The sequence below is a fragment of the Mytilus trossulus genome, chromosome 3 (assembly GCF_036588685.1).
Source record: "Mytilus trossulus isolate FHL-02 chromosome 3, PNRI_Mtr1.1.1.hap1, whole genome shotgun sequence".
Taxonomy (NCBI): Eukaryota; Metazoa; Mollusca; class Bivalvia; order Mytilida; family Mytilidae; genus Mytilus; species Mytilus trossulus.
In genome coordinates this window covers 56,568,381-56,592,083 of record NC_086375.1, presented here as the reverse complement: position 1 = coordinate 56,592,083, position 23,703 = coordinate 56,568,381, and the positions used below count along the sequence as shown (strand labels likewise).

At 30.7% G+C, this 23,703-nt stretch overlaps 1 long non-coding RNA gene across 1 annotated transcript in view; it reads right to left on the bottom strand.

Annotated features, from left to right (window-relative positions):
• Window positions 1–23,703, bottom strand: part of LOC134709571 (uncharacterized) — a 44,120-nt gene that overhangs the window by 8,174 nt on the left and 12,243 nt on the right. The window contains exon 2 of the long non-coding RNA XR_010105985.1: window positions 662–715. This is a non-coding gene — a long non-coding RNA (uncharacterized LOC134709571). The remainder of the gene's footprint in view (window positions 1–661; window positions 716–23,703) is intronic.

Below are 23,703 nucleotides of genomic sequence, written 5' to 3'. Positions count from 1 at the left end.
ATATACAATGTGTGTTTTTTTTAATTTAAAATTCATTAAGAACGCTCATAAACCTAAACAATTAAAAGCTAAGGATGTGTGAGACCTGGAAACGTGTCAAGCTATATGACCAAAACAGATTTCAAAAGAAAAGCAAGAGTCATAAGAAGTCAACTTTGCCTAAGAGAGTTTGAACTGATATTCATAAATCACCAGAAGCCATTACAAACTCGTGTCATAAAGGATGTTTGTAAAATTAAAATGGACGATAAAGCGCATACAAGAAAACATGACAAAATACACGTGTTATTTAAAATCAGATGAAACACTGTGAAACAGTGAATTTAACGTTTTGAGGATAAGGATGATCTGAAACCAGTCAAAATTATTATAAATGTTTAAGCGATAATTTAAGTTCGCTGTTTTGAGGAGTCTATTGTCAGTTTGATAAAAACTAATTAAATGGCTGCAATATTCATATAAGGTTCGTTTTTCGCAATAAGGTACAAGTGTGTCCATACTAATGAAAATTTTGATATTTAAAAAAAATGTGTCAATCTGGAATGACATCATGGTTGCGTTTTAATACATACAACAACATATAACTGTTGCATATCTAAGAGGAATAAAATTTTAAAAAGAGCTAAATATTGAAGGAGACATTCTTTACAGCTTGACTTACCTCAAATATCACTGGAAAATATTACATTGTATTACAAGGACATCGTCAATTGATCTGAAAGTGAAATTAAAAAGATTAACAAAGGTTTTGTAAAGAATTTATATTTTATATGTGTATCAAACAAGTTGAACGTTAGATATAGTCGATACTGTTTTATGACCGATATATATATACATATATAACCAGCCTAAAAGGGTACAACATCACCAAAAATAATAACAATAAAATGAACAAATGTAACTATAGATATTCCGGATAACAGATATCCTTCATCAGTATGACCAAGATGGAAAATGAATCATGTCAATCTATTATAATTATAACTCCATCACAATCTTAAATTCATACATAAAAAAAAACAGTTTAAGCGAACATCAGAGACACTGGTACAATTTAAAATTTCCAAACATGACGCAAAGACTGCACAGCTGTGCAAAAACAAAAAAAGTTATTTACGATAAGAACTTGCACAACTCTAAAATTGCAAAGCTGAAGACAGTTATGATGTAACAACAACTGCTGGGTAAAACATCAACAGCACTGACCAATCTAAGTTGGTGCGATATTTAAAATTTGACAAAGGTAGAGCAATTTCAGCAGAGACTGCGTATTTTAACATCCCAAATAAATAGCAGTTTGATAATGATTAAAAAAAATGAGTATTTTGACTAAGATAAAACAATTGAACGTGCCTGCGTACTTATACATCCCTGCCAATCCTTTAATTTAAACTAGTATAATTAAAAAATTCTTGAAATGTGTAAGAGTTCAGTACGGAAGCCGGAGTTACTGGAAACAAGTGAGGACAGGAAAGAGTGATTGTACGGAAAATTAGTGACTCGTTCTATGTTTTTTCATTGATGCCCACTTGGGAAACTGAACCCTCGTTGTGATCTATGATGATGAGCGGAAGGTTTTAGAGATCAGATTTGGTGTGCCCAGGTGATCTCAAATGACAACTTACGGGGAAATCGGGCTTGTAGGTTAGTCACTACGATGACCATTCATGCGTTTGTTGAATGGCTGTTCTGGCTCGACAGCATACTGCATACAGCATCGACACTGAAGAAGGTATACAGCATTCTGGGTTTTGCAAGTTACATTACAAAATATAGTGTATACAGACCCTGTGCGGTGGCAAGTAAATGTTTGAGTATTCAGTATTTTTTGGCAAGTCGGACATCGTATGTTACCACACGACAGTGAACAGCTTAGAGGACGCGTGAGCTTTCACAAATAAGTCTTATAGACTTGCTGGTCCCCGAAAAACTAAGACAGGAGATTGGGAAAGATTTTTTATAATTTTGGGTGATAAGCAAAAGTTTGCCAATTGACACGGATCAAACGTTAAAGGCGGGATTTGCGTCTTGTTTGGAAACAAATTGTACCACCGAAGCTAATGTTCGCTTAAACTGTTTTCTTTTATATAAAGTCAAGATTAAAATAGTGTTATAACTAGAATAAATTGACATGATTGCTTTTCGATCGTGGTCATACTGATGAAGGATATCTGTTATTAGAAATATCTATAGTTACATTTGTTCTTTTTGTTGTTATATTTTAGTGATGTTCTACCCTTTTGGACTTGTTATATATCATATTTTTTAGTGTACTGTATTTATATGATCTATCATCCCGTAAGATTTATCGTTGGCTATTTATTCAGTCATTATATTGTATATTTTATAAGAAAAAAATATTACAAAGCGAGTAGTCCGCAAAACAAATACAAATATGATTTTCCGAACACAAATCCTTTTAACTGCAAAAGACACAAAAGTGCAAATAGTTAGGTATCTCGTACCAAGAAGAGATAGCTTATAGATAAGACCATTTACATTTTTAAAATCACTGTCTTTACAGTAAATATTTTATTTTAAATTTTTTAAAGTTTGCATATTTGTTAGTAACAAAAAATAAAATTGCGGTTTTTTTTTTTGTGTTTTTTTTTTTATTTGGTAGATCTGATTTTCTATTGATCACATCAAACCTAATGCTTCCATTTAATCAATAAAGATAATCAAATTCATCTTTTAAATACAAGGTTTCCAACTTTTTAATGTAAACAATTCAATACATATAGATATTGAAAGCAAAATAAAACGCCTGAAAAAAGATACAGCATAAAGCCAAAACATGAAAGTAGCATTTAAGCTAAAAGGGAACATGAGGTTTTTTTTATGCCGCCATGATAAGATAATATGTGTTAATTTACGTGCCTTCGTATACATTTATTTATTTTTATCTAAAAAAAAAGTTGAAATAATTAAAACGTTCAAACGTTTTTTTTTATCACGTTCCGGTTTTGACAAGATGGTTCCGGCTATAGCTTTCTCGAGAGGATTACCATAACTGCTGCAATTAAATAATAAAAAATAAATTTCCTTAAATGTACGACAGATTATGTTCTAGAATATAAACCATAATACCGTTCCCTTGTGAAGCCAACAAAGTTTCATATTACAAATACATTTGTTTTATCAACATTGTTTGTGCGAGACATTTCTACAGCCTGGTTTCATCGACGAAGTAAAAATCCATCTTGTCATTGTGAAGAGAATATCGAATTATCTTTGCTAGCTCCATCATCCAATATCACTCAAACCGAGTGTTTTACGCCTACGCAAGCCTGGCATCAGGCCTCAATCAATAGTTGATTCATCAAAATAGTCGAGGTTTTGGTGTGAAACAAATGAAAATAGATGCAATTGTCATTTCATTTCCTTGATAGGCTAGCCTCAGATTATTATTGTATTTACACTTTATATTGATAAACCATGAAATGTAACAACCCAATTCTATCAAGGATTACCAAAAGATCCGTAGTTATAATGGTTAATTAACTTAAATAAGAATGGTTAATAAGAACCGTGTTTACATTTTATGAATGGAATTAAGGCTTCCGACACTTTAAACTGTTTAGGATGCAACTATGGGTAATTTTAGTTTACGTTTCGGGCGACTGTGTATACATTTGGATCTTATTATATGTAAAATCTACTTTTATTAATATTTAATTATTATTGTAAAATTAAAGGTTTTTTATTTATTGAACATTATTACATTATTAAAAAAAATCCATTTCTGCGAATCATAAAAATCGACATCGAGTAAATATTTCAAACTGCAAAAAATATTATTCTTATTCAAAGTAAGTGTAAAACAAAGCCTGAAACTTATTCAATTAAGAACAAAATTACGAACAAACTTTATCTTACTCCCCTGATTAAATCTCAAATATTGCAAATGTGAACACTGTTTCAGATATTGCATTTATATTGTTGATATATAATGTTTTGTCACCTTTTCCAGCATCAATTTCTATTCCATTTACCAGCATAAACAATTCATCGAAATTACAAGGTTTATAATATTATACACCAGATATGCATCCGTCTACTAAAGACTCGCCATTGACGCTAGAAAGGTAAGGAACCAAACCAAGACAAATATTTTTTTCAGGAATAATATTTCTGACAATTATTTGAATATCTTTTTAAAAGAACAAAACCTTTAAACCTTAGTTTTTTTCAAAAACCTTATTGTGCGACTAGTTTACCAAAAAAATGTTGCAGTTGTGCCACATGAAAAGTGTTGCCTCAAATTGCAATCAATTTTACTTATAACAAGAAAATATTTGAAAGTTAAAAAATAACGGAAAAATATATTTAAGAAATCGTGAAGAAATCGTGAAATTTCTTTATTAAAACAAAATAAGTTTTTATCCACGTGTTGTTTATACTAACATCTTTAAATGTATTTTGTGTATATTTATATTATTTGTCACAAACTTATTGTTCAGAGTTTATATGACAATAAATATTTGAATTTAACGTCACAGTTAGCAAAAAAAAAATTTGGCTATAAGCATTGACAGTCAGGATTCTACTTCGTCAAAATTATCTCCCCATTACGCCAATTCATTTTCAAAATCTTAGAAATGGAAGCCATTGTAAGGATGACGCGCTACCAATTTTGCTCTTGAAAACCGATAAATTTATCCACATACACCATTACGATCCTTATATATCAGTTGTATTTTAAAAGACAAATGTACCAACTAGCTAATAAGCATCAGTTAATGATCTCGTCTGCATTGATTCAACTTAAAACTATTGTCTGATCGGTTGTCAGGTGGAATTTTCGAAAATTCATAAACATTTAAAATAATTCTAATTAAATATTTCGTGGATGGGCAGACTTAATTTTTGTTCAGTGGTTGTAGACTATAAACCCTAGTTATCACACACAAAAATTATAATTTTTCGAAGATATGCATTTTCATCATCCAACTTGAAAGACTGTCGTCAAGTACTTTCAGTAAAAAAAAATAGCTATTACAACCCACCTACTCTGTTTTTGTGATTCATTAGATAGGTATTTCACTTGACCCATTTATTGCATCTTTTAGTGATGTGATTTTTTTATGTTATAAAGTCAACCTGTAGCTTTGATAAATAAAAATGATAGAATCTGAAGCGAGACGATGTATGAAATATTCTTGATTTGTTCGATATCAAGACAAAATATTCAACTTAAACACGCCCTAACATAAAACGGTGCACTCGATTTTCTCCTTTCAATACTATGTTACTCATTTTTTGAAATTTTTTCTTGAGTCACATAATGGAAGAAGAGACACGAAAATTACTGAACTAATAGATTGATATGTTTTCCGTCCGTGGTAAACAAAAACAAATCGGAGGTTATGCATTTTTTTCATCCAACTTGAAAGATACCCATGTCGTCCACTTGATATCTTATTGTTCTGCTTAACTTTATTCTAGATAAATTGAAAACTTATGCAAATGGTGTTTTTAAAATAAAACACTTCTTTAATGAGGAGAAAATTGTAATTTTGTTTGTTTCATTTAACTTTTAAATTTTTTGTCACTATAAAAAACACCACAGTACACATTTATAGCCTTCTCTGACAAAGAGCTTCTTTTCTTTTGTTCTATATTAACCGGGTTTCCGACTGTTGATGTGTGCGCGATCTACTATTGTTACAATTTTGCATAATTAATGTGCTTTATGGACCGTAGGTGTGAAATAAGTGTCGTGTGTGGGGTCTACTATCGTTACTTTTGTATATTTAACTGTGCTTTGTATATCATAAGTATATACTGTGATCGGTGTGCGATTTGCTAATTTAAATGATGTTACATTTCAATATATTGAACTGTTCTTTGTGGACTACCAGTTTTCAATCATGTGTTGTGTATGCAATATATTAAAGGAACATTTCTATATATTAAACTGTGTTTTTGTACCTTTAGTATGCAGTGTGTCGTATGGGCACTCTTCTACCATTATATATCAAACTCTATATTGTGTACAGTTGGTATATGCAATCTGCAACTGTTTTATTACTGTATATTGCAGTTTTTGTATCTTTGGTATGAACTGTGACAAGTGTTCAATCTACTACTTATACTTTTCTATATATTGAACTGTATTTTGTGTGATGTGTATTGTTTTGAATGTATTGCTGATTTGTTAACTTTTTTCTCTTTATTTAAAAGGGTTATATGGGTTTTTTTTCTACTGCTTTTTCACTGCGTACTTTATTGTATTTATATCTAGATAATAAAGTTATATATCTATTTTATCTTTTTCTGTTGAAATAAAATATACCAATTGTCATATTTAATTATATTAAAACAAACAACCATTCATATAGAAAAAATGCATACTTTAAAAACCGTAGAAGTAAGCAAATTCAGGTCACTTTACTGATTTCAACTGTATAGTCAGCATTTGAAAGTCCGGACTACAAAACTAGTTTTCCACTTTTAAAACTATTGACCTTCGATTCAATTTTCGAAAAGCAAATACGACAGACAATAATCAGTGACAACTACTGGATTTCAGCCTTCTTTCTTGGAGCAGATACTTAAAGAATGTTCTTGTGTGCTCTCAACCCTGACGTAAAAGGGGACAGTGATGTAACATCACCACATGAAATAAAACTGTAAAAACCAATTGCAAAATTCAATAGAACGGTACCTGACAAAACAAAGAATTAGAATGAAAACAATATCCAAAATAAACACGATATAAGAGCATTCGGAGTTACTGGCTACTATCTCAAAGCTCATAACAACAAAAAGACATATCAAGTTCCTCCGGACTAAAGTATCAATCAGTATCCATCCGGCATATCATTAACAGTCTAAAAACACATGACTTAGTGCAATGACAAACAATGTACAGTATGAACTGGATGTATGATCATAAGTATATACACATAGTTATGTTTCAATTTTTCAAAACGAAATGCTACATTCTTACCCTTAATATAGTGTTTTGTCATCAAATAAAGGCAATAGAATATCCTGCTGTTCGAAAGAAATAAATCGATTACTAAAACTGAGTTAAATACACCAACTATAAGAGGAAAACAACCACACAACAGAAACACTGATTCGCAACAAAAAAAAACCGACAATGCAACACACACAGAAACGAACTATAAGATAGCAACTGCCATTTTCTTGACTCGGTACAGGACATTTTAAGAAAAAAAGTGATGGTCTGAACTGGTTTTGTGGCTAGCCAAACCTCGCGCTTTTATTTCAATTTTTAATTCTACACAATAATGAGAATATTACATGACAGGACTACAGTACAAGTAAATGCAAAAACATTCAGGACAGAGAAAGATATAACAACATGTAAAACAGAAAACAGAATACTGATATACAAAATGTATAACGAAATGTTTTTTAGTCCAGATGCACCGAAGAGATTGTAATCCTATATCAAATTGTTTTGCCTATCATTGGTATTTTGTTCATACCATTTGAAAATAGTCCAATCATGGCCAAATATTTTTTATCCTATTCAGTTTGTAAAAGTCAATTTTGTCAATTTTGACATGTTATATTCGGTGAAAGATGATCAAACCATTGAACGTAAGATTCAAAGGTTGAAGATCAAATAGTTATTACTGGTAAATGAACCAAAAGAAGAAAAAATCAGACAAAAAAAGCAAGACTGCCAGGTATGATTTATAACAAAAATATTGAAAATTATCATAAGATAAAACCAATTCAGATTGAAATAAATAGTGTACAAAATCAAATATAAGCGTTTTTATATAATTACAATTGCTTTCTGTTAAATAAGAAAGTAAGACATATAAAATGGTTAATTCATAAAATATTATTTTTACTATTGTTATCATCAGTGTTACCCTTATTATTATTAGTATTATTATTATAATTATTATCCCAAAGAAGCAATTATCTTGATTTGAAAATAAACAAAAAGTGAAATGCAAATATTAAATAGTTCATATCCGTCATAACGAAATGACGAAAAACAATTAGTTACTAGATTTGAAAAGGAATAACATTTAACATGTCACAAATAAACTGCAAAAAGAAGTAAAATATCTTCAAGTAGAATAATACATCCCACATAAAACATCTGCAAGTAATGTTGTGATTTACTTGCCATTCAGCTTTATATTTATAGAAAATACACTTTGCTTGTGCATGTGATCTTTCGCCAAAAATATTCTCTTCCAAAATTACAAAATTCCTTTGTGATGAGTGTACGAACAAGGCACTAGTTACCTAATTAAAATCTCATTATAATTACCCAGACAGAAACAGTAGAATTATCTTAAGATGTGCAGCCATTGGCAAAAATTTTGGAGACTGCTTTTCAACTTGGCAATATCATGAATATTGAGAGGTATATATTATATACTATGAGAATCAAACGTAGAAGTTATATTTCCTACTACGTCACTGCTTCGACAAGAAAAAGAAATTATTTGAATGATAACAAACTCTTGCTTTTTTATTAACAAATTTATAGAGTGAATGAAAATCAAAAGTAAGAAAATATAGTAAACATAAGATTGATACATTGTATTTTATATTGCTATTTGTGTCTAATGATTTTGTTGTTTTAAAAGTTTTTTAATTAATGTGCTACCATGGGTACTTACTAGATTATGAAAAACCGTTTAAAGAAAGTTAAAATTGTGAGTAGGTAGTTTCCCCTTATAATAAAAGAAAAAAACGCAATTTAATTATTCATTTACAGGTCCTACAGAATAGAAACGTCTAAGAATTAGTTTAACAACATTAGAACGAGGTTTTATAATATTTTAAGGTGTCTTCATCTTTCCCTATTTTTATCATATTGTCTGGTGCATTAAAAATTGTTGCTATTTATTTTCCTTGTTTTTTTTTTTTTCATATTAGCTAAGAGTTCAATTTTAGCCCAAACAAAATCGCTGTGTTGCGAAACTGCGTTGGTCTTGACAAGTACATTACAGATGATAAATACTTAGAGTTGGTATTACTTCGTTTCATTAAAAAGAATAGCCAACGTAGATGGTTGATTTCTTGATTGACAAAATATTAGTTACGTTCGGAGGACGTGTATTCCAACAGACTGTTGACATTCCAATGGGAACCAATTGTGCCCCTCTTGTCGCCTTCTAAGGAAGAAAAATAAGAAGTTAGTAACTTCCTCCAATTCACTTTCAGCTATATAGATGATGTTCTCTCACTAAATAATTCAAACTTTGGTGACTATGTTGAATAAAGGCAACAGTAGTATACCGCTGTTCAAAACTCGATGGACAAAAAACAAAATCGGGGTGACAAACTAAAACTGAGGAAAACGCATCTATCTTATCAAGCTAGAGATAAAGGATACAACAGATACAGTTAAGTTGGCCTCATATCTTGACTTACATCTAGAAATTGACAATGAGGGTCGGTTGAAAACAAAACTTAACGACAAAAGAGATGATTACAGCTTTCCAATTGTGAACTTTGCATTTCTATTTAGCAACATTCCAGCAGCACCTGCATACTGGGTATATATCTCCCAATTGATATTATATTCATGTGTTTGTATTTCCCATCATGAATTTCTTGATAGAGGGTTGCTGCTCACAATGAAGCTATTAAACCAAGAGTTCCCAATGGTGAAGTTGAAATCATCCCTTCGTACATTTTACGGACGCCATCACGAGTTGGTTGTCCGTCATGGAATAACAGTTTCACAGATGATATCGGATATGCTCCTTATGTCGTAACAACCATCCCCTTCCCGTTCATGAATTTGACGTACCGAATAAGACTATTTACAGGATTTGTTATAACATGAACAACACGACGGGTGCCACATGTGGAGCAGAATCTGCTTACTCTTCTGGAGCACCTGAGATCACGCTTATTTTTTGGTGGTATTGTGTTATGTGTACTATTGTTTGTCTATTTGTCGTTTTCATTTTAGCCATGGTGTTGTTAATTTTTTTTCGATTAAGAGTTTGAGTCCTTCTGGTATCTTTGGTAGAATGAGTATCAAAAACCGCAGTTAGAACTTCTTCAACCTTCAAAATAATTTAATAAATGGATGACGGAGAACTGCGTTGGCCTTAATTTATGAATACATTAAGAAAATAATATAAAATACAGTAACACCTGGTTATACTGTTACTCTCATATCCAGTAAAAAATTACATTTTAAGATTTTAAGATGGCTTTGCGCATAGATTTAACTACAAAAGGACAAGTAACGGGTGGTCAGAAAAGACAGGATTTCTCTTAAAAGAGGTGACATGTAGTACGGAATTAACTGTACAGCAATTACAATTCCCTTCATCCTTTATAGGATTGAAAATAAACTCGTCATAGTTACCAGGATCAAAATTTTATATTTGCACCAGAATCGCGTTCCATCTACAAAAGACTCATCAGTGACGCTCGAAAGAAAAAAGAGTTAAAAAGGCCAAGTAAAGTACGAAGTTGGAGAGCATTTAGGAACTCATATTTTCATCACAACCGATATGTTTTATTTGTTGCTGCATTATTGTGTACGAACATTTCCTAGAACATTATGACATTAATTAGATATAGGAAGATGTGGTGTGAGTGCCAAAGAGACAACTCTCCATCCAAATAACAATTTAAAAAGTAAACCATTATAGGTTAAAGTACGGCCTTCAACACGGAGCCTTGGCTCACACCGAACAACAAGCTATAAAGGGCCCCAAAATTACTAGTGTAAAACCATTCAAACGGGAAAACCAACGGTCTAATCTATATAAACAAAACGAGAAACGAGAAACACGTATATATTACATAAACAAACGACAACTACTGTACATCAGATTCCTGACTTAGGCAGGTGCAAACATTTGCAGCGGGATTAAACGTTTTAATGGATCCAAACCTTCTCCCTTTTTCTGAAACAATAGCATAACATCACAACATAGAAAAACGTATGATAAAATGTCAATTGGCAGACTTAACTCAATCAAAAAACGTATGATTACACAATGAACGAATTAAGTTATTATTTTTGTTAACGGAAATGGTCTACATATTGTCCTTTACGTAAAACTTCATCTGATTTCCGATTGATATTGTTATGAACATGCACTCACATGAAATATTAATAATTAACAACTTAAAATGGCCAATATATAATTTTTACGGTTGTTTCTATTTACCGACTAATTAATCAGTTAATTTAGACAATTGTAAAATCAAAATAGTTAGAAAATTGTGTTATCCCATCAATTAAATATCAAACAAAATAGACTTGGCATTACAAATACATTCAAATTTCACATTTCACATTTTATATATACACCAGACGCGCGTTTCGTCTACAAAAGACTCATTAGTGACGCTTGAATCCAAAAAAGGTTTAAAAAAAGGGAGGGGGGCTAAAGTAATAGACTTAAATTTGACAACACTTATTGTGTACAGGCCAATGACGGTTTTTTTCCACATATGCATGTAGAACACATTAAAATCGGAAACAAACATTTTTACTAATACCAAAAGATCGGCGTGAGTTAATATCTTTTCTTAAAATTGGTATTTCAATACCTTCCTGATTTAATGATATTTTTTTTTATAAAAGATGCGATTGTACTTCAACTTTTGAATATTTGGCATTCTTTAGGAAAAAAACTGTGCTGTTCTTTGAAATATCTTTTCTATGTTTTGGTCTAAAAGGGTACCTGGTGATGAGTTTGTCCTCGGATTAGTTAGTGACACTCGTGTTACTCAATCCTTTCTTTACTATGTAGTGACTCGTAGACCTGTTTGCTTTTTTTGTCCATGATGTTAGCAGTTTTTTTTTTTTGTTTTTTTTTTAACTTGCCTTGGAGTTCGGTATTTTTATTATTTTTTTCTTCCGACTTATATATTTCAATGTTCATTTGAATCCTCTTCCTATATAAGTATATCACAAGTTTAATTTCATGCAATTCAATGAGTGTACTTTGAAATGGTATAGGTACTATGACAAATAATATTTAGTTTAAATTCATTCCCTTTTGTCGCATCTTTTATATTCAATTATAAAGACGTTTACAGAAAGCAGTTCTTAGAAAGCATGAATTTTAGATTTGTTCATAAAAAAAATCATGATGCTGACATTAGGAAGACATTCAGATAACTGAAAATACTTAATATAGTTCTCATTATTTTTTCACCTGATGTCCAAAATACAATGATTGATAAAACCCAGGGTCATTCAAATATTTTAAAAAGAGACATTGTATTCAATAAAGATAATTTTTCATTTATTCATAAAATAAAAATGTGTTTTAGTTTTTGCATTGCTGATGATGGCAATGTTACAATATTGCAATTTTTGGATACATTTCCATAGAGAGAGATCTACAAACAAATTAATTAATTTGCAGCACTAGAAATATAGATCTTTTGTTTCTAGCTGTGCACGTGAAAAACATTGGGACGTTGCTGGTACTACTATAACAAATAGTAGCCTCAGATAAAAATATGCATGTTGTAAATTGATTTTATTTATTATTTCGAAGGTGATATTTCAACGGAACTAAAAAGGAGAGTGGAATTGGGAAGAGAAATATCTCAAAATGTATAACATGCAAACGAGTATCCGAGTACTAAGACTGTACTCGAGTATTCGTTGCCATCCCTAATAAATTGTGTTGATCTGTCTCGTATTAACCAACAACGAGATTGAGCACCGGTAAAATGTTTGGAAATTTAATACTATAAGTTGTGGCCAAAGGAGCCCATCTATGTATAAAGGGGTATTTATGAATTGTAAATATTGTTTTTTTAAAGTATGTTTCCTAGGGAAATTTTGCTTAGTTTTTTGTCCTCTTTCATGTTAGAATTATGAGACAATACTGTTAAAAAACATGAAGTCAGCTATTTTTTTTTTTGGCATTATAAGGTATTGCTCTTTTAAGCTATATAAATAAATCAAAATCAGGAGCAAAATATTAAAAACAAAATTCAAAACATGACCAATGATGTATCTTATGATTATCTAGAATTATTAAAAATGGGACAATCGAGACACCCTCTTTGGTTAGATTTACGATACGCTCGAACGGTAGGACAAAACATTTTGGGTAAGACTTGCGGTGCCTTCAAACTTCTTAGAATATCCTTTTAGGTTAGATACATTTGTACTCCAGAGAGCAGGATGAAACATGTTTAGCGTGTAACTTTTTCTATAGAGTATACATACTCAGAAATGTAATATAATGTTTTTTTCATAATGATATAATTATCATATGAAAGAACTATCTTCAAGTGTTTATTATTTGTTTTAAAAAACTATCCATCATCATGACAATTGAATAGCTGATATGATCATAAAGTAAACTCCTCTGAACAGGATGGATTGTGAAATGAATATTTACTGTAGATATGTCATATACATGTTCGTTGATAACCGACAAAACAAAACAGGCAAACATAAAATAAATAAATGTCTTTATTTTTACACCTTAAATTATTAATTGTTATTTCAAAAATAAGAAAAAACATGAGCTACATCATTAATTAATTTTAAAAAGCACAGCCATCTTGACATTTCAAAAAGTACTAAATCATTAAAAGGAGAATGGTGTTAATTTGACCATACAAAATTATGAAAAGAAAGAAACGTGAAAACCTGACAATACAATAGGATGAAACAGTCTATATTTAAACACATTTTCTTTAACTAATATCATGTTAAGAACCAACAGACAACATAATTCATAAATTCAAAAGACAGGCAATTTTTGACATTGCATAAGGTTCTAAATTATTACAAACAAAGAAACGTTAAAACTTCATACAACGCAGATTTCTAAACGCGTGGTTGCTCATTATCTTTACTGAAATAGTGTTTCACAGATGAAATTCAGTGAAATAATTTCCAAAAAATAGTACTCGAACCCGTCTTTCATATGTTACTTGGATTGTACCATTGAGTTTGAATTTTCGAAAAAAAAAACAATCTTCAAAACTAACAAAGAGGATATGAAAGAAGAATCAGATTGCAGGTATGTGTTTTAGCATTTATTCAAAAAAATGTATACTTAAATAAAGGCAACAGAATTATACTGCTGTTCGAAAGTCATAAATCGATGGAGAGAAACCAAATCCGGGTTACAAACTAAAACTGAGGGAAACACATCAACTATAATATGAAACAACGAAACTACAAAAACACCGATGTGCAACAAAAAATTAAACATCAATGCAACACACACAGAAACGAACTATAAAATAATAACTGCCATTTTCCTGACTTGGTTTAGGACATTTTAAGATAAAATGTTGGGTTAAATCTGGTTTTAAAGCAAGATAAACCTCTCACTTGTATGACTGTTACATCATTAAACCCAGCCGTTTCCTAACGATAGGTGAAACAATTATATACGGTGAGGTTTTTTTCGCACTGTTTTTCGTATAAATTGTAGTGGAAAATTCTACCAGAATTGCATTTTGGAACTTCATGTTACACTTATATTCACTTGAAGAATAAACAAATACCAATTAATCATAAATGAAATATAAACTCAAATAAAAAAAATGATGTTTGTTCTCAATGATAGACTGAAGACAAAAAAATAGGATCTACACATCCAGTTATCGTTGCTTACAAATATTTTTTACAATATATGTGTTACGTCGAGTACCTGTTTTTAAACAGACAAAAAGCATTCATATAAGAACCAATTGTGCTGTTCTTATCTCCCTTTATTCGTGATGCAGATTTCATACAAGAGATTTGAAAGATAAACTGTAAAAAATGGTGGCATCACCTTTAATTTCCAACAATATAGATAACGCCTTCTCTTTGAATAATTAAAAGATTGGTGACTATGACCACCACATATATACCATTGAACTTCAAATAACGGATGCCACCGACATAGTTATGCCTGTTTCATATTCTATCTTCCTTTTAGAATTGGAAATAATGATCAATTTCTGATAGAAGAGATGATTTCAATGTTTTTAATTTTAAGTTTCCAGGGATTGTGTTTTGTTTAATACAATGAATCAATTAAGATTAAGATTGTAGTACAATACTGACTGTCGTACCCAATTAAATGACATTTTTACCTATCATGTCTGTTTACACATCGTTATATATAATCCAATTGTATGCAACTGTCATACAAGTCAGAGGTTCCGCTTCAAACCCATGTTTAATCCAACATTTTCTATTTAAGAAAATGCTGTACCAATTCAGGAATATGACAGTGGTTAACCCTTCGTTTGATGTGTTTGAGCTTTTGATTTTGCAATTTTGATTAGGAACTTTCCGTTATGAGTTTTTCTCGGAACTCGGTATTTTTGTTGTTTTACTTTTTACTGCAAGTATAAAAGGCGCCATCATGATTTGTTTGACCATTGTTAAATATCTGTCTCATAGAATCTTTGTAATTATCTTAAAGCTGCATGGAAACTAAGATTGCAAATTATCAGTTAATATGTAATTATTCATATTATTATAAGTTATCTCTGCATTATTTAATTTATTTAATTGTTCTCTGTATTCTGTCATATTTGTCATATTTGTATATACCTTGTTTTATGCTAAAGCAATGTTGTTGCTAATGCAATAAAGATTCATTCATTCATACCAAGGATATGTTCCACATGCCGTGTCTAAAATTCCGTTATCTTTCTCATCTGAACGTCAGTTATTGTAGTTGGTGATATGGTTAAAAATGTAAGCACTAAAATTGAGAATGGAAATGGGGAATGTGTCAAAGAGACAACAACCCGACCAAATAAAAAAACAACAGCAGAAGGTCACCAACAGGTCTTCAATGTAGCGAGAAATTCCCGCACCCGGAAGCGTCCTTCAGCTGGCCCCTAAACAAATATATACTAGTTCAGTGATAATGAACGCCATACTAATTTCCAAATTGTACACAAGAAACTAAAATTAAAATAAAACAAGACTAACAAAGGCCAGAGGCTCCTGACTTGGGACAGGCGCAAAAATGCGACGGGCTTAAACATGTTTGTGAGATCTCAACCCTCCCCCTTTACCTCTAACCAATGTAGAAAAGTAAACGCATAACAATACGTACATTAAAATTCAGTTCAAGAGAAGTCCGAGTCTGATGTCAGAAGATGTTACCAAAGAAAATAAGCAAAATGACAATAATACATAAATAACAACAGACTACTAGGTGTCTGTTTTATGTTAGTTTATGGTTTTTACAGTTATTGATATCTTCTCCTTCTCTTAGTTAACACTTCTGAAGAAAAAAGAATTTTGACAAAAATCGAGCAAATCAAATACAATGTTTCAACTTAACAACCAAATGATAGAGAAATGTCTATACAGTTGTGAATAACTAAACAAAAACTCTCCAAACAAGACAAAATGTTAAGATATGACACAAGACAATACCTTATAAGGTTTTCACTACAGATTAGTACATTTCATTTGTATGTGGAGGGTTAAAATTGATGTTTTTTGTCATTGCCATTTCCTTTGACAATCGCGTTAAGTGGGAAAACAAAACGTGCACAAAAGAGAACAACAACAAAATACAAGAAAAGCACATTATTCTTAAATCACAATTTGAAAGGGAAAAAAACACATAAAAAGATTTACAACATTATTCCGTAACTTAGATTGTTCGCATATTGTAAGCAATCCCAAAGACTAAAAAAAACCATTTGTTTATGAAATGATTGTTCGTTTTATTAAGTAGTGTGAATGAAATTGACATAGCACAGCGCTTCTTTCATTTATAGAAAGAAAAAAAATAATGATACATTTAGTATATATGATAATTATAAAAAGATGATAAATATACAATAATGTATTTAAATTTTACAGTCATCAGTGGTGGCATGTTCTTCAAAATGATAACCATGTGGCCAATGTTTAGTCAATAATAAATGCAGATCGTATAAAACGATGACGGATTATAAACATCTAGCATTTATTCGGCAACAAATAGATATAACTGAAAATAAACTCATCATAGATAGCAGGACTAAATTTAGTATACGCCAGACGCGCGTTTCGTCTACAAAAGTCTGATCAGTGACGCTCGAATCCAAAAAAGTTTAAAAGGCCAAATAAAGTACGAAGTTGAAGAGCATTGAGGACCAAAATTCCTAAAAGTTTTGCCAAAGCAGCTAAGGTAATATATGCCGGAGGTTGAAAAGCCTTAGTATTTCAAAAAATTAAAAAATATATTAAATATCAGTATATGTGTTGGTTGACACTGAACTTCGATTTAATATAACTAAGTAAGTTAGAGGTTCTGTAGTAAAAAATGAAAATAACACATAATATATTTCATGCGTTCGCTGATGTTTTATGGATTAGCCTTAGTCAGGAACGCTCATGCCGATAATTTAAAAGTCAATGATGTTTAAGAACCGAATCAACTAAAGTGCTATATGACCGAAAAGAAGCTTTAAAAAAATAGCCGAATTCATCTAAACTTTGCCTGAGGGAGTTGAAACCTTAGTTTCTTTGCAATTCAATAGACAGTTTTCTTTTAAATCATGGCTAAAAATCACACAGAAACACCCAATCCCCAATACAGGAATGACACACTTCTTCGGTGCGCCACAAGAATCCCAAATATATAACAGATCACAACACGAAAAAAAAGAAATGGACATGAAAATGTGAAATGTGTCAAACAACCCGACCAAAGAACAGAAAACAATATTGATTAGATTTTAAGAAAGTATCATAAAATTTTCAATAGGGATTTAGGTGTAGAAGTGGATACAAATGTGAAATGTATTCTGTAGATATGAATATGCCTTTCATACAAAAAGTAAACCCGAAAATCATTCGGATGAAGATCTGAAAAAATAGAAAACGAAAAATATGTCAGTAAAGTTCTGTGAAAGTTTAAAAAATTCTGTATTCAGCGCAGGAGAAGTAGTTGATATGTAAACGTTGGTTAGTAAGAAGAACGGACAAATGAAGGGACTGGCGCCAACATAACTATATGTGTGCCTTCTATAATTTCTGAAGGAAACTTGAAATTGTAATTTTTCTCCATTTATAAAAATTTACTGGCGAAGTGGTTTAGAAGAATACTTTCATTTTTAGGAAACATAGATAAAATGGAAACATGAATTAAAATGGAAACATAAATAAAAATGGAAACATGAATAAAAATCCATTATTACGAAAAACTAACTCTATTAACTAGTTGCCTATAGATACGTTATTGAAATTTTGCCCGCTGCAACTTTTTGTAATCTTATTTTTCCTGGTTCATCTTTTGTGGATTGACGTTACTGCGTGTGCCAACTTAACATTACCATGGGATAATTTCATACAGTGATAGTGATATTTTTCTACAGAATTAAAGGTCCTGTTGTTGATAAAGAATGTTGGAGGGATCCTTTAATTGTACGAAATTTGGGAAAATATACATTGAAAATATTAGAATTACTTATTAATTTAAAAATTGAAAGCACAAATATTTCATTCAAAAAAATCTGACTTTACAATTGGTCATTTTATTGGAACAGAATCTTTAAAATATAGTATCGTTGAAATTAACAAGCAATGTTTATATGTGAAAATTCCACATGATTGCTTATATCATATCCCATTATATGTTATAGAGAAAAGGTCGTCTCTGTAATGACTGAGCCAATGTGTCGTAAACATGAATGGCATCATTTAATATAGGTACTACTTTCACAATTAGGAATTGAATGTTATTTCTTTTGTTTAGAGAAAAGTCAAATGTTCAAAACCTGTACCAGAATAAAAGCACACAAGCATGAACGACAATATACAGTTTGACACCATTTATAACATTGAAATCATTTAAGTTAATATTTTCAAATTCATTAATTAAACTGCTGTAACATGTCATTACAGGATGCTCTCATTTCTAAACAAATAAAGATTTATGCATATGAAGGTTCAAACATCCAATTATTTTTTTATTTTTTTTCATTTTTCAAACATTTTCTTAAATGATTTTTGGGTTTCTTTATCTTAAAACATCAAACACATACAAACAAGCGGATGCAAATCAGAGAAACACACAATTTTTGATTTTCTTAAAAAAAATCCTATGACCGACCTATAACCATGATAACGTCTACATAACAAATAAAATATGGGTTAAAAATCACAATTCCGTTGCCACATTGATAATTGTTGAGTTTTCACAAGAACACTTTTAATTGCCACTATTCCTGAAAATGTAACACAAAATACAACCGAAATGAGCAAAACTTATACCGCATAATTAGCTATAAAAGACCTCGATTTGACATATGCAAAATTAATCAAACGAGAAAACTAACGGCCTAGTTTAGATACAAGACAATAGACGAAAAAAACAAATATGATACACTAACCCCGTCACATGTCCTGTAGACGGCAGATCTTTGAATGACACTGTTTATTTATTTACAGCATTACCACACTCGAGACGATTACAGCAAATATGTCTTGAGTGTGTAAGTAAAAGATATATACTTGGCTAGCTTGATTGTTAGTTGAACCGTAAAATTATTATAAGGTTAACTTCCTATATACAGATAAAACAGTTATCTGTCGGACTAGTCTACTCTTAAAGGAGAGTAGTTTACCTGACCTAATTAAGACTTTACGGTTCAGCTAGCAAGCAAGCTAACCAACCTACACACTGAAGCTGATTTACTTACTTACTATGAATATTTATTAATGTAGATTTTGCTAATAAACACATCACAAAAAAAAACCTACACACTGAAGGCATTTTGCTGTAAGGGCTTCCATTTTAATAGACACATATATGTTGTTTAATACCTTATGTTCTCCTGTACAATACGTCTTTTATATTGTTTCTTTTAGTCTTCATTTCTGAACCACTTCTATAAACGAGCAATGTTGTCTCGCTGGATGAAATTATTTATCAAAATGCTGGATGAAAATTGCGATAATAAAAGGATTAGGTTGAAAAAACTGTCAACAGCTTGTGGCAGGAAGAATTAAAATATGATTATTTACCAACTTACAATGACAGTCATTACTAACGAGTGTTATTCAATTGATATCAAATCATTACAACACCCTACTTTTGTTTTAATTTTTTCTGATATTCTATGATACTCTTATAAATACCGACACGTTTAAAAAGCCAATGATGGGGAACCTACCAGGATAAAAAATAAAGTTAAATAACTCCAAAGCAAACTCAAAACGAAAAGTCCATAATCAAACAGATCAAACGAATGGGTCACAACTGGCATATTCCTGACTTGATACAGGCAGTTTGTAATTAAATTTTGTTTTTGAAATTTTAAATGTATGAATTCTAAATTATCTAATTTGACCCTGTCTAACATGAATCCGAAAATGATAATAAATAAAATAATCACTGTTTCATTTCAAATAAACAATAGCTATACAGAATAGATGGTGGAGAAATTATTTTATGATTGTCACCTGGTTCAATATTGTACATAGAAAACAAGGCATCAATAGTTATTATTTATTGTGGTATTAAGGGGTTTGAAGGGCTATACTATAGCACAGTATATGTTACCCTAAGTTAGGACACTATCAGTACCCTAAACAGTGATATTGTTATGCTGTCATACCCATCTTTTATCTTATTATAATAGTATTTAATGTTGGCAATTGTGTATAATAATACAGCAATGATTGTATCATTCGGTTTCATTTTACTCTATAGTGTATATTGCTTGTTGGACGAATACAACAATTGGGATTTTTTTTATTTGTCTACCCCGTATTACAATTACTTTTTTTTTTGTGACTGTGTGCTGAGTTAACCTGAAACAACACATGTGCATAGCGTAAAAGTATGCTTATTTCTTGGTCAGACTGATTATTTGAGGAAGAGCACACAGAAAATAAGTAGCTAAGTTTTAACGTGCCATGTGAGCATACATCATGGCAAATTAGAAAATTCCAGACAAAAAAGGGATAGGTTGCAAAAATCCAGCTACAAGCTTTATTAGATTTTGATAAATCTGCTTGAAATTAAAAATTATGTATGATATATTTTTTCAATGTTTAATGTGCCGATCGAGCAATAATTTGGTTAAGTTGACTAATATCGAATGTCACCTGTTAACAATTGGTCCAACTTTTTAATGTAATCATTATGACCTTCTTAAAAAATTGTTATATTTACTCATATTTATGCTTTCGTTATCATTATTAATTGGCATAAAACATAATCGCTGCACCGTTATATACTGGTATATACATACGTGTCGACAGCGTATATATGGAAGTATGCTGTAAAATGGCGGAGACGAATAGATTAAACTACCGAGAAGATGGCTTGCAAAAATGAAAGGTAGGAAAGTTTAATCATTTTCTATTAATATTGATTAATGCATAAGTTAGACTGATCTATATTAGCAATATCTGTTCAATTATCTGTAACAGACGGCTGGCAATAATCTCTAGGTTAATTTAACCTGTAACAAAATGGCGAAAGGACCTTATTTAGCTATCGAGTTCAAAAACAGATGGCTTGAGCATATTCGCTTCTGACAAATGCTGTTGTGAATGATTTTGCAGGAAATAAACAAATACGTTGGCAACAATAAAATATTGGTAATGTACAGAAATAACTAAAGACAACATTGAAACTTGTATACTACAAAACCAAGTGGAGAATATTTCTTTATATTTTCAGTTTGTTTAAATTTATTTCTATCTATTAGTTGTATTTTATGCGAATATGTGTAAAAACAAATATCATGAGAGTTTCTTTGAGATTACAAATGTTCGAGAAGCCATTTAATGGAGATTACAAATATACACTACTAATTCAAGAACTTTATCTGTTTCAAATTTAGTCGTTATTTTTTTAAACACGTTGTTTATAAAGACAATCAACTGAGGAAATGGAATGTATTTATGTTCTTTTTTTAATTTTTTTTTTACCTTAGTTATGACTTGGCTTAAATCTTTCAGAGAACGTTCGGAAAGGCTTTCACGTTATATATATATATCTTATCGCTTGCTCTAATCTAACTTTTTTTGCGTTTTTTTTTTTATTTCAACTATGCAATCTCAAAACTATTTTCTAGAGACTGACCCTAAATATAAATGATGGTCTTATCCTTATTGTTCTTAAAATCATACTTAACTGAGTGTTTTAACACTATTACACCGCAGAACACTAAACCAGACCCACCCCAACACACCAGACCCAATCGGCTTAGGATTGCTTCGGTAAGATTTTTTTTAATATATTTTCAACATCGACATCGATTTAGTCGTCCGTATAAAATTGTAATCCTGGTACTTTTGATAACTATTCGATTCATGCGACGCAGACGTTGACAAAACACGGGTCTAGAAAACCAAATGTTAAGCCTGCAATTGTGTAATGCCTCCCTTTAAAAAATGTTAATTTAAGTATATTGAAAGTATCAAATGGCCGATAGCATTTCACATAATATTTTTAAAGGAGTAGGTCCGGTAAGGACTCATTTTGGCCTCAAATTTCAGTTTCATCTGACGAAAGATTTCGACCACTTTTTAAACACTTAAGTGTCTATTTCATTTGATTCAATAAATTTATGTGAAAGATTTTAACTGATTTAGTCATTAAAAACTATCCGATTCAAGCTCAAATATGAAAAATCTCTCAGATATGCAAAAAAACGACAGTTTTCAGATGGTTTTTGTCAAAAACGAAAGTGGCCGCATCCGTGTTCATCCACAACCTTTATGTATGTTATGTATTATTATGAAATAAAACTTACATTTCAATATTAAGGATGAACACGAATGCGGCCACTTTGGTTTTACACGGAAACCGTCTAAAATTTAACAAAAATGAGCATGACTTGATAGTGCTACAACCCGATATTTGTGCATTGTATTGTTAAAAAACTGCCCATATTTATGTAGCAGAACCATTTAACTGTCCAATAAATAACTAAAAGTTTACATTTTAACAATTTTGTAAAACTGTTATTTTTTGGGGCCAAAAAGGGGTCTTACCGGACCTACTCCTTTATATTTTATAAGGTTTGTTTTCAATATTTTATTTTACAATTTGATTTTCTGGTGAATGGTATTATTTTTACGAATCTTCATCAGTATAATCTGATTTCTATTACACTTCTGGTATGGATTTTACAAAGGTTTCTTACGAATAAACACCTGTTTCATGTAATAAAATATACCCTTGTCTTTTGAATTTCTTTTTGATTCCATTACATGCAACATATTCTTTAAATACTTTTTCCGTTATCTAAGAATATAATGATGACAAAAAAGGTGCAAAACGACCATTCCCGAAACAAAAACATAAAAATATACGGAATTATATTACAACTTTTAATACAAGTTTCATTGTAGAGCATTTCATCAGCATACAACTTTGATTTTGTTTGTAATTTATTCAAGGTCATGTTACAGTAAATGTTCTATGTCACAGATTCTGGTAAATTTTTGCATAAAACCTTGTTTGTTAAAATCTAACTGAACATAGATCAATAATTGAATTCCTTTAAAATAAGCATTTGTATAAAAAGCACACATTATATGTCTTAAAATCCTTAAATCTCCTATTTCAAATCCATAGATTTATAATAAAAAAAAATTCAAAAAATTCAAAAAAGTTTCAAAAATATATATTGTTTCGTTTTCTGTCCTTATTTTCTAATGACTTTTTTTTTCAAATTTAAAAATAAAAAAAATTGAAACAAGATTATATAAATAAATGAAACCGTTTGAACTCAGAACCCAATTCACCGCCACACTAAGTTAAATATTTA